Source organism: Myotis brandtii, unplaced genomic scaffold (assembly GCF_000412655.1).
Source record: "Myotis brandtii unplaced genomic scaffold, ASM41265v1 scaffold277, whole genome shotgun sequence".
NCBI classification, from domain to species: Eukaryota; Metazoa; Chordata; class Mammalia; order Chiroptera; family Vespertilionidae; genus Myotis; species Myotis brandtii.
In genome coordinates, this window is record NW_005360548.1 from 57,923 (window position 1) to 69,933 (window position 12,011).

Below are 12,011 nucleotides of genomic sequence, written 5' to 3' on the forward strand. Positions count from 1 at the left end.
ATTTTATAATTTATCAGAAACAACCACGAAAGCTATGCCAATATTGTTTAAATATTAGGTTAAATGAATAGTTATCTACATAAATGTCCATCACTAAAACTAAATCAAGAAAAAAATGGATAATATGAATACAGCATTAACTATTAAAGAAATTAGAGTGAGAGCTAGTACTGTCCTTCTGCCAACACAACAATGCCAAGCCCTGGGATCTTCATGGGTGAGTTCTAACAGATCTTCAAGTTAAAGATCATCCTCAACAAACTCTCTCAGAGAACTCAAAAGTTTAAAAAGAGAACATTGTGAAACACCAATCAGAAAGAATATATGCACACCTATGTTCATAGCAGTATTATTTACAATAGCTATGATCTGGAACAGCCCAAGTGCCCATCAGCAGATGAATGGATTAAAAAATTGTGGTACATTGGCAATACTATGCAGCTATAAAAAGAAGGACCTCTTACCTTTTGAAACAGCATAGAGGCACGTGGAGAATATCATGCTAAGTGAAATAAGTCAGTCAGAGAAAGACAAGTATCACATGATCTCACTTATATGTGGAATCTAATGAACAAAATAAACTGACAAACAAAATACAGTGGGGCCTTGACTTACGAGTTTAATTCGTTCCGTGACGGAGCTCATAACTCAAATTACTCGTATGTCAAATCACTGTGACGTTCGCTGCGCCAACTAGCGGTGGGGTATCTGAAGCTGGCTCTTACGTAACCCGAATTTTAGCTCTCAACTCAAAGCAAAAAATCAGCCGAGAGACGGCTCGGTATCTCGGAAAAAACTCGTTAGTCGGGACACTCGTAAGTCAAGGCCCCACTGTAGATACAGAGACATTGAAACATGCAACAGACTGACATATTTCAGAGGGGGGATGGGAAGAGATTAAACAAAGAAATTATATGGGGAAGGTCTAAGGAAGGGGTGGGCAAACTTTTTGACTCGAGGGCCACAATGGGTTCTTAAACTGGACCGGAGGGCTGGAACAAAAGCATGGATGGAGTGTTTGTGTGAACTAATATAAATTCAAAGTAAACATCATTACATAAAAGGGTACGGTCTTTTTTTTTTAGTTTTATTCATTTCAAACGGGCCGGATCCGGCCCGTGGGCCGTAGTTTGCCCACAGCTGGTCTAAGGAGAGGGTGGGAGCAGGGTGGAGCAGATCAATGGGAGGGGAGAGGGGACATTTCTAATGCTTTCAACAATAAAGTTTAAAAAAGAAAAAAGAGAGAACATTTCCCAGCCAGTGTGGCTCGGTGGTTGAGCATTTCTGGTCAAGGCACTTGCCCGGTTAGGCCATATGTCCGGGTTGTGGGCTTGATCCCTAGAGGGGATCAAGAGGGAGCTGATCAATGATTCTCTCTCACCACTGTTGTTTTTATCTCTCCTTCTCCCTTCCTCCCTGAAATCAATAAAAATATATAAATAAGTAAAAATAAATAAAAGTTTAAAAGTCTATTTCCCCCACCCCCAAAAAATGCATTACTAATATGCCAAGTGCTCACTGGCAGTGACAGGTTGAGACAACCCTAGTTTGGGCACATCATTGATTGTAATATAAGCGGTGCACCCAGGTCAACAAGGGAAACAAGCTCAAGAGTCAGAAGTCCTTCCTCTGTGTAATGGGGGCAGGGTGATGCATGACTCATTCCTGTGGCTGTAAACACAGGACCTCTAGCCTGCAGTCATTATCCTGAGAGGCCCCCAGCGTGGCACGGTTCTATGTTCTCCCAGGATTAAATCAAGTTTCTTATCAAAGACAATGTCATGGAATTGGTGGTGGCGGGCATGGCTGGGTAAGATGAGCATGTATCTCCCAGAACAGACCATGAAATCTCTGGCGAACCACTGGCTGTCCATGTGGTGTTTCAAAAGATGTGCAAGTTTCTGTTGAAGACGACCCTTATTTTCACCCTGGGTGGTCTTGCTCCGGTTGTACACAATCTGATTGTGGATAAATCTTTCATAAATATCTTGTATGGTTTCCAAAAGAATAAGTTGTTTCCTAAACTGGCCATTGTGGTTGTGGATTAATTACCCCCATAGTATATGTGCTTTGACACCAAAGGAAAGGTAACAAAAGTAAAAATAAACAAGTGAAGCTACACCAAACTAAAAGGCTCTTGCACAGTAAAGGAAACTGTAAAATATATACACACATGGAGCCATTTTTAATGGGGCCCGAGCTGCCATTCCAGATAAACTGCCTTGCATATCTTATGCCTTAAAATATTGGGATGCTAAAACAGGGTGAAGTATCCTTTGAACTGGGCCTAAAGCAACGTTGTGACCAAAAAACTGTTTATGAAGATGACAAGAAAGCAAATATTATGACTACCAGACAGGTAATTGCCAAACTGAAAATTAAAAACATTCTTAGAATGAGCATCACTATGTTCGCTTATTGGAACCGACAGAAAGGCCTTCCCTCTGTTGATATTAGTGTTCCCTTCCCTTTCTTATAAATAAACACTCTGTGCTTCTGCCTGAATCAGTGCTTTTTAAACAGCTATTCTCATGTTTGATTTCAAATAAATGCTTGTTGCCTCTCACGCTGGCCTTTTATTTTTAGTTTAACATACTAGTATCTGGCTCGGGAATCGGGACCTAAAGTGGCCTCACTGTCAGGGGCCAGCATGCCCTGGAATGGGCTGTGGTACCTGCGGAGCCTCTTCTGTGCTCAGGCTTCCATAGGCTGCTGTCGCTCTGACTGTGCATCCCTCCTAGGGTGGGTCTCCCTGCCTTCCTGGGTGAGGTCAAATGTCTTTATTTGAAGCTGGGAGGGGTTTCCCTCAGGGGGATGATAGTCCAGGTGGTGGCATGGGGTGGGATCCGCAGGAGCTTGTACCACAGGGAAAAGAATCTTTTCTATCTCAGGGGGGATTGGTCACAGCTCTGGCACTTTTACCAAGTGCCCCGTAGCAGCTCACAGGGGTTCCTGATGGGTGAGTATTTATTTGGTTGTGTGTTGTTTTGTTTCCATTTCTTGTCCGTGTCTGTTATGTTGTTTATCCTAAGAAAGAGATTCCATAAGAAGAGGAATCCAAACCTCTCCTGGACAATGGAATACATTTGTTGGTTGATAAGTAGAAGCTTCTAAAAAAACAAAGTAATTTCTCTAAAAGAACTTTTAGCATTTGAGCAGGTGCTTAAAAATGTCTTGCTGTTTGTCCTGCCTGAACGCTGACAAGATATTTCAAAGAATTTAATAAGTTTAAGATCAGAAGTTTGGCAAAGTAAAAGTCTAATAAGATTTTTAACAGCCTTCTCAGCAATGTGTAAGGCCTTCCTACGGATAACAGGGATGAAAACACAGCCCATGGTCCCCGAGGCTAAACAACCAAAGGGAAAATGGGGAAAAGGGCTTTTTTAAAAGATTGACTAAAAGTTTCTCTTACCTAAGGAGCACCACCTCCCCCATGTCCATAAAAAGTGTTTACCAAGGGCAAATACAGATGCTGAAAGTCTTCTCTAAAAATTAATAAAAGGACACAACCTCATCTTTGTCAGCTCACAAAATGGCGCCTTACAGCCCTGGGTGTGTGGCAGTACCATGTGGCCTCAATCGTGTGCCAGCGGCCAAGGTGACCATGAGCCACTTTGAGCCCAGTGATTACATCCACTATGACCTGCTAGAGAAGAGCATTAACATTGTTCGCAAATGAGTGACTGGTCTTGGACCCTCTCTGAGAAGCTTGTGTATGGACCCTTGGATGACCCAGCCAATCAGGAGATCGAGGGGGGCAAGACCAGACCACGTGGCCATGCAGAATGCCACGGCCCACATGGTCATGCTGCAGCTCATCAGCTGCCCAAGGTGGCCATGCCATCCACCATCCACTGCGACCATCTGATCAAGGCCCAGGCCCAGGAGAAAGACCTTTGTTGGGCCAAGGACATAAACCAAGAAGTACATAATTTTCTGGCAACTGCAGGTGCCAAGTATGGCATGGGCTTCTGGCGGCCTGGCTCTGGAATAATTCACCAGATCATTCTGGAAAACTATGCATACTCTGGGGCTCTTCTGATTGGCACCGATTCCCATACTCCAAAAGGGGTGGCCTGGGGGCCATCTGCATTGGAGTATGGGATGCTGATGCAGTGGACATCATGGCGGGGATTCCCTGGCAGCTGGGTGCCTCCACTAGGTGCCTCTTTACTGTGCACTTACTCCCAATTGCAGCCTCGGGATCAGAAATCTTGGGGTACTGGGGAGGCGAAATTTTGTGTTTCTATGGTGCTTCCCGGAGAAGCTGAAATTGCGGGATTCTGACCTGCCTTGGGGAAGAGCAGCACCAGTCTCACCCTGGTCGGAGCCCAACACTGAAAACCTTGGCCCTCAATCTGGAAAACAGGAGCCCTGGGCTCTAACCCACTCAGTCTCCCCAATAGCCGCTTCCTCCACCTCTCAAAACCTGCCACCTGCCTTTTATACACTTCCCTCAGGCTCGAGTTTCCTAGACCTCTTCAGATCTGACAGAGTGCCTGACTTCCTCCCTCCTTAGAGTCTCCTCCCGCCTTTTCTCAAGGATTTAGTCTGCCTGTGTGGTCCTCAAAGCCTCCCACCCCTCCTTGCTCTCTAGACGCCCAGTTCCCCAGCGACCTCTAGACTCTCCCTCACTCTCTGGTCTCCCTCTCACCTTGGGTCTTCCTCTCACACTTCTCCCAGGGTCCCCATTGCCATTTCCCCTGGGTCACCAAGTCTAAACCGAGGGCTCCTGAGCCTCTAGTCCAGTGATGGCGAACCTATGACTCGCGTGTCAGAGGTGACATGCGAACTCATTTTTTTGGTTGATTTTTCTTTGTTAAATGGCATTTAAAGATATAAAATAAATATCAAAAATATAAATCTTTGTTTTACTATGGTTGCAAATATCAAAAAATTTCTATATGTGACACGGCACCAGAGTTAAGTTGGGGTTTTTCAAAATGCTGACACGCCGAGCTCAAAAGGTTCGCCATCACTGCTCTAGTCAATAGTGACCTGGCGTTTCTCTGGCTACAGTGACTCTGTCTACCTCACCCTCACCCCATCCCCAATTTGGAGCCCTCAGCCTCTCCTGAACACTTGCTCCCCTCCCTATTCCTTCCACATTCTCTTCATCCTAAACCAAAGTAACAAACTATACCCTTCCTTTCCTCTCTTCCTCTCTAATAATTCACCCAATTATTTGGGTGAATGAAATTATGCTTTCAGGCCCCTGTTTCAGTCATGAACCCTCTTCAAGAACATAACCGCCCCCCATCCAGAAAAACATGTATGACATATAGAACTTTTCCAGCAGCGTCAGAAGGCTCCCCATCCTGTTTTTAGGGTCGCATTCTCTCTCCGCACCCCGCCCCCAGGTCTGCCACTCCAACCCTGTATTCTATTTTCTTTAAAGGTTTCCTGTGTTTTCACCCCATCTAAAGAAGAACACACCCTACCAGGGACTCCCCAAATCCACTGTTTGGTCCCAGGATCAAGATCTTCAAGAATCTTGTTCTTTCTTTCAAAAAGCCATTCTGCCTCTTAAGACCACATGGAGGTCTGGAAAGTGGCTTCCTCTTCCTCCCAACCCTGTCCTCCAGCTCCAGTGACTCTGTCTACCTCACCCCCACCCCATCCCCAATTTGGAGCCCTCACCTTCTCCTGAACACTTGCTCCCCTCCCTATTCCTTCCACATTCTCTTCATCCTAAACCAAAGTAACAAACTATACCCTTCCTTTCCTCTCTTCCTCTCTAATGATTACCATTTTTAATGTAATTCTGCCCTTCTTGAAGCACCCTGGTTTCTAACAGTCATCTGGCCTGCAGGTCTCTCTAGGATTTGCTCTATTCTCAGAAGCTAACCAGAGCCAACAAATCTCAACAGAAATTCAAGGATAGGGTCTATTTTCCAGTACTTTGTATCTTGCTTGTGGACTTTCTTCAAAACAGGCATAGGAAGTTGTTGAAAATGACATCGAAAGCCAAGAATGTCTTCTGTGCTGTTGATGCACCCCTGGTGGCAGTGATCACAGGGCAGTGAAGGGATTAGGGGCACAGGCCCAGTGGACATGTGTTTGTCTAGTAGAGGCCTCTAACCTGCTGCCTCTTTAAGGAGTCCTTATACTCCACACACCATCAAGATTCTATGACAAAATATCTTTGAAAGATTTGTGCTTCTGCTTTCTTACATGGAGGTGAAAATGCATGTGGAATTGGAACAATGTTGGTGGTTAGGGTCCTTCCAGCTCTCTAGCCAATAGTGGGTCATTTACCACACATGTAATTTTCTCAATGTTCCTGGCAATGTTAGTGAGGATACCTTAAATATTACCTTTGTTCTGATTTGTGATCTATCGAGGTTGTGAAAAACATTTTAGACAAGAAACTAAGGAGTGAGCAGGTGGTCACCTGGGTGCCTCCAAAGCACATCTGAGTGGATAAGACATCCAGCCTGTTTACACAATCTCTAACAGTGCTGGAGACCAGAAGCCTGAAATGGGCATCACTGTGCTGGAATCCTGACGTGTGTCTGCAGGACCCTGCTCCATCCACAGACTCTCTGGAGTAATCTGTTTTTGCCTTTTCCAGCTTCTGGAGTCTGTTCTCATTCTTCGTTCATGTCCCCCCCATCACACGCATTTTCCCTCCCCTGCCCCCATAGTCACATCTGCTCTTTTCCTTCTGTTGTTTGAGCTCCCTCTGACTCAATCTTTCGCTCATAAGAACGCTTGAGATTACATGGAGGGACCACCTGAAAAATCTAGAGTAGTTTTTCCATCTCACCACTTATGACTTCATCACATGTGCAAAGTGTATTGTGCAGGGAATATAACAGTCACAGGTTCCAGGGATAGAACTCCGGATATCTTTAGGGGTGCAATGATTGTCCCTACCACAGTATTCAAAGAACTTCAAAATGTCTTTACTTCATATTATAAAATGCTTTTTAAAACTACCTATTTCATTCCTGTGTTCTTGAATGGGGTAAGTGTTGTCTCCACAGTTGAAGCTCTTCATGGTACCAGCTCTAGAGGAGGGTACCATGGCTTCCCGCCCCCTTGGACATTTGTGTTGTCAGACATCCTTCCAGACAATTTGGTTCCATTGGAATGAAAAGGGGACTGGGCACTGGTGCACAGGCTCCTTGGCCTGGAGCACTCCCTAAGGTGTGGGGTTTTGCTCATGTCAGATCTGTGACTCTGTAAGAAGCCAGCCTTCCAAGTCTGAAATCATTCCTGGGACTGAAGGGCACAAGCATGCTCATTATGTCTTCCAAAGATTCAGTTACTGCATTTATGAAAGACAAAGCTTTAGAATGTCTAATGGACAATTTGAATGAATGAATTTTAAATACTTCTGACACATTAATGATGTGTTCAATGAACCCGTCACCAACCTTCTTACATCAGAAGTTGTCTACTTCTATTTATTTATTTACTTATTTATTTATTTATTCATTCATTCATTCATTTGAATTTATTGGAGTGACATTGGTTCGTAAAACCATATAGGTTAAGTGTACAACTGAATAAAACACACGACATCTGTGTCCCATTGCCCCAAGCAAAATCTCTTTTCCCTCCTCCAGAAGTTTTCTATTGAATAAAGTTCTTATCTATACTGAACAAAATGGTTCCAGTTGAGGTAGAGTTGACAGAAGAATGAGGATGGACTATCGAATAGTTACCTATGAGGTTAACAGATAGTTAAACCAAAGAGAAAAACATGGAAGGAGCAGGGAAAGTGTCCAGCTTGTTTAATCTCCTCACACAGCCTCTGGATCTGAAGCCTTGGAACCGCTGTCCTGTCTCACCCCAGGGAGTCACCGAGTGGTGTGCGAGGGTTGCATGAACGCCCTCAGAGGGTTGAGTACAAAGAGATTACAGGGAAGGGAACAAGAGCAACTGCTTCTTTGAAAATCCATCCTCATTAACAAAAAAAAAACATAGATTGGAAGATTTGATATTGTTAAGCTGTCATACTATCCAAAGTGATCTACAGATTCCATGTAATATATTATAAATCCAATGACTATTTTTTAGAAATAGAAAATATTGCCCAGCTGGTGTGGTTCAGTGGTTGAGCATCGACCTACGAACCAGGAGGTCACAGTTCGATTCCCGGTCAGAGCACGTGCCTGGGTTGCGCGCTTCCAGTGTGGGCTGTGCAGGAGGCAGCCAATCAATGATTCTCTCTAATCACTGATGTTTCTATCTCCATTTCCCCTCTCCCTTGCTCTCTGAAATCAATAAAAATAATTTTTTAAAAAAAGAAATAAAATTCAAACAACAATGGAATATCCTCTCAACGGAAAACAACAATAACAAAAACAGAAAGTAACCTGTCTTGGCACAATGTGGAAAAATTGGAACCTGGGCCCACTTTTTGTGGAAATGCAAAATGGTACAGGTGCTGTATAAGAAATAGACTTATCATGTGGTCCAGCAATCTCACTTCTGCTTTTATGTTAAAAAAAAAAGATTGGAAATCGGGATTTTGAAGATATATTTGCACATCCATTTTCATTGCAGCATTATTCATAATACCCAAGAGGCAGAAACAACCCAATTATCCATACACAGAGTAATGGAAAAATAAAATGTGGTATATACATATACAACAGAATATTATTCAGCCTTGGGGCGGGGGAGTAATTCTCAATATGATGCTAAGTGAAACAAGCCAATCACAGGAAGACAGAAAACGTATGTTCCACTTATATGAGGTATCTCAAGTATTCACATTTACAGAAACAAAGAACATTGGTCATTGTGGGGTACTTGGGGGAGGAGAAAATAGGTCACTGTTTTAATGGGTATAGATTTTCAGTTTTACTGAAGAAAAAGTGCTTGAGATTTGAAGAGATGTTACTCACTTCCCAGCATGCAATTGTTCACAGGTGAGATATTCCCTTTCTTTCATATTAGGTATTATCCAAGATGGTCCCTCTCAGAAGACGAGGACTTAGCTTTCTTTCCCATCACCAAAACACATACACATTCTTCCCATCCTGTCTTTCCAATAATTTTTTAAAACCCAATATTTCGTGTGGACTTTATTTCTATGTTATACTGTTCACATTTAATCCAAATAGCTGTGATTTTTTAAAACCTCTTACATTGTGGAGTCAAAAATTTTCATCTCTGAAGTACATCAGTACTGGAGAACATTCCTTATGTGAGCTGGAGCCTAGGGGAGGAATGTTATAGTCCCATGAACCCACATCTCTATGGCCAATTAATAGTTGACAAAAGAGGCAAGAGCATACATTGGAGTAAATACAGTCTCTTCAATAAATAGTGCTGGGAAAATTTGACAAATACATGAAAAAAAAATGAAACTAGACCACCAACTTATACCATACACTAGAATAAACTCAAAATGAATAAAGGACTTAAATGTAAGTCACAAAGCCATAAAAATCCTAGAAGAAAACATGGGCGGTAAAATTCAGATAGCTCACGTCGCATTATTATTGCCAATAAATCTCCTAGGGCAAGGGAAACAAAGAAAAAAATAAACAAATGGGACTACATCAAACCAAAAAGCCTCTGCACAGCAAAGGAAACCATCAAAATGAAAAGGAACCCACTGTGTGGAAGAACATATTTGCCAGTGACACATCTGAAGGTGCCTGCATCTGAATGCAGGAAGGACAAGAGAGTCAGTGACTATCCTTGTGCCCCGGAACACACAATGGGTTCAGGTCAGGAACACGGTGGGGATGCAGCAGTGGAGCAGAGGATGTGACACACTCCGGTGCTTAAGTGTCCAGTCAGGTTCCCACAGGATCTAAGAGGCTATGAAGTTAACATTGGGAGACAGAGTTGTCTATTTGTACTGGGAGATGATCTCCTTTTCCTTGAGGGAGACAATGCATTAGTTTCTTGTGGCTGCCATAATAAATTTCCACAACCTGAATAACTTAAAATAAAAAAGTTATTCTCTGACATTCTGGAAGCCAGCAATCCAAATCAAAGTATGGGCAAGCCCTCATTTTCTCCACAGGCTCTAGGAAAGATTCCATTCCTTTTATCTACATCTTTGGTGGCTGCCGGCATTCCTTGGCTTGTAGCTGCATCACTCCCATCTTTGCCTCCATCTTCATGTGAACTTCTCCTGGCATGTCATCTCATCTTCTGTTTCTTAGAAGGAATATATTATTGGATTTAGGACTCATGCAGATAACCCAGCATAATTTCATCTCGAAATCTTTAACTTAAACAATTGCATCAGCAAAGAACATATTCACAAATAAGGTCACATTCATAAATTCCAGGAATTAGGATGTGGACATATTTTGTGGGGAGCCCCCACTCAACTCTCTATAGGCAGAGTGATTCTGTGGTCCAGTCCATGCTGGGATTTGGATTGATTCCAGAGCCTTCATCCATGGGGGCTCCGCTAAACCATGCAATGAGTCCCACTGAGTTTAGGCTTTGCCTGGAGTTTACAGAAGTGGGGAACTTGGAGGGGAGACAGAGAGATGCCAGGAGAGAGCTTCCAGACATGTACCCAGACATGTGCCCCAAAGACCACCAGCCTAGGTCCACAAAGAGTCAAGTTTATAGAGAAAGGAGGGCTTTCTAGATTGACATCACATGCACTTTGGGAGCCTTGTTTAGATCATGGCTACAAAAATGTCACAAAATATATTTTGGAACAAGCACAAAAACGAAAATAAATAAGCTGGACTTCATCCAAATTTTAAAATTTTGTGGTTTAAAGGACCTCATTAAGAATTTGAAAGAAGAGATTCAAAATGGCGATGGAGTAAGTGGATGCTACACAGATCTACTCTCCAGGACCAAACTGGAATTACAATTAAAATTTAAAAAAACAAACAAACAAAAAACACCCTGAATAATCAATTGAAGACTAGCTGGACCCAGGACCAAACTGGAATTACAATTAAAATTAAAAACAAAAAACAAAAACAAAAAAACACCCTGAATAATCAATTGAAGACTAGCTGGAAAGAACCCTGATTACCAAGGATGGAAAGTGGAAACTGCATAGAGACTGGTAGAAAGAGCTGAGGCATGAAAGGGCTGGTCCAGCTCCCATAGACAGAAGCTGAATTTCCAGAGAAATATCTCAGCTGTGGGGCATTGCCACTGAGAACTCTTGGGTCTAAACCCCAAGCTGGGCCCACCAGCAGAGAGCACCAGAACTGAGAAAGGTATCCAGATAAACATCTGGCTGGGAAAAGCAGCAGGGTTGCTATCTGCCAGGGAAAGATGGCTGGAAATGCAGGCACCCTCTTAAAGGGACAAAGCACAAAATTTCATGTGCAGCCATTCACCTTGGGCTCTGTCAGAAGTAGGGCAGAATGGACTGGAACTGTGTGAGCAGAAGCCAGGGTTGGGGGTTCTAGAGTTTGAGCTCAGAGGGCAGATACCCTGGTTTCCTGTGCTGAGTCATTCCCTCACACTGCAGAGGACATCTTTCTCAGGCAAAACATTGCTATCCTGGCAGTTTTGGCCAGGGAGTGAAACAGTTACCCCACCCTATTGGAAAACCCCTTGCCCCACCCTGTGGAGTTTCTGAGGCCCATTGGGAGACTTAGAATAACAAATAGCCTCCAGGCATAAGCAATTGCCCCTCCCTGTTAGAAAACTTCTTGCCCCACCTATGGACAATTACCTGAAGCTACTCAAGATAGGATCCAATTAGTCTGCAGGCAGAGGCAGGGCTCTGGAGGCTTTGAGCCTTTGCCTGATCTAATTAGTCAGAAACAGCATTTGACACTGGTATGTAGAGCTACCTAATACATTGTCACAAACCCAAACAGGCAGCCAAAATGGGGAGAAAAAAAAGAAAGAAAGAATAAGAGAATTCTCTAGAAGAAGAGCTAAATGAAATGGAGATACGAAATTTATCAGAGAGTTCAGAATAATGATGGAAAAATACTCAGCAGCATGAGAAAAGATATAATAACTATGAAGAATGATTTCGCACTAACAGAGAACACAGTGGAAGGAATACACAACAGATTAGGGCAGTGGTTCTCAACCTGTGGGTC

General features: G+C 43.2%; 1 long non-coding RNA gene across 1 annotated transcript in view; it reads right to left on the reverse strand.

The window, feature by feature from the left end:
- Nucleotides 1-9,827: 9,827 nt before the first annotated feature.
- The window catches only part of LOC106726519, a 22,526-nt gene continuing 20,342 nt past the window's right edge, over nucleotides 9,828-12,011 (reverse strand). The window contains exon 2 of the long non-coding RNA XR_001362591.1: nucleotides 9,828-10,131. This is a non-coding gene — a long non-coding RNA (uncharacterized LOC106726519). The remainder of the gene's footprint in view (nucleotides 10,132-12,011) is intronic.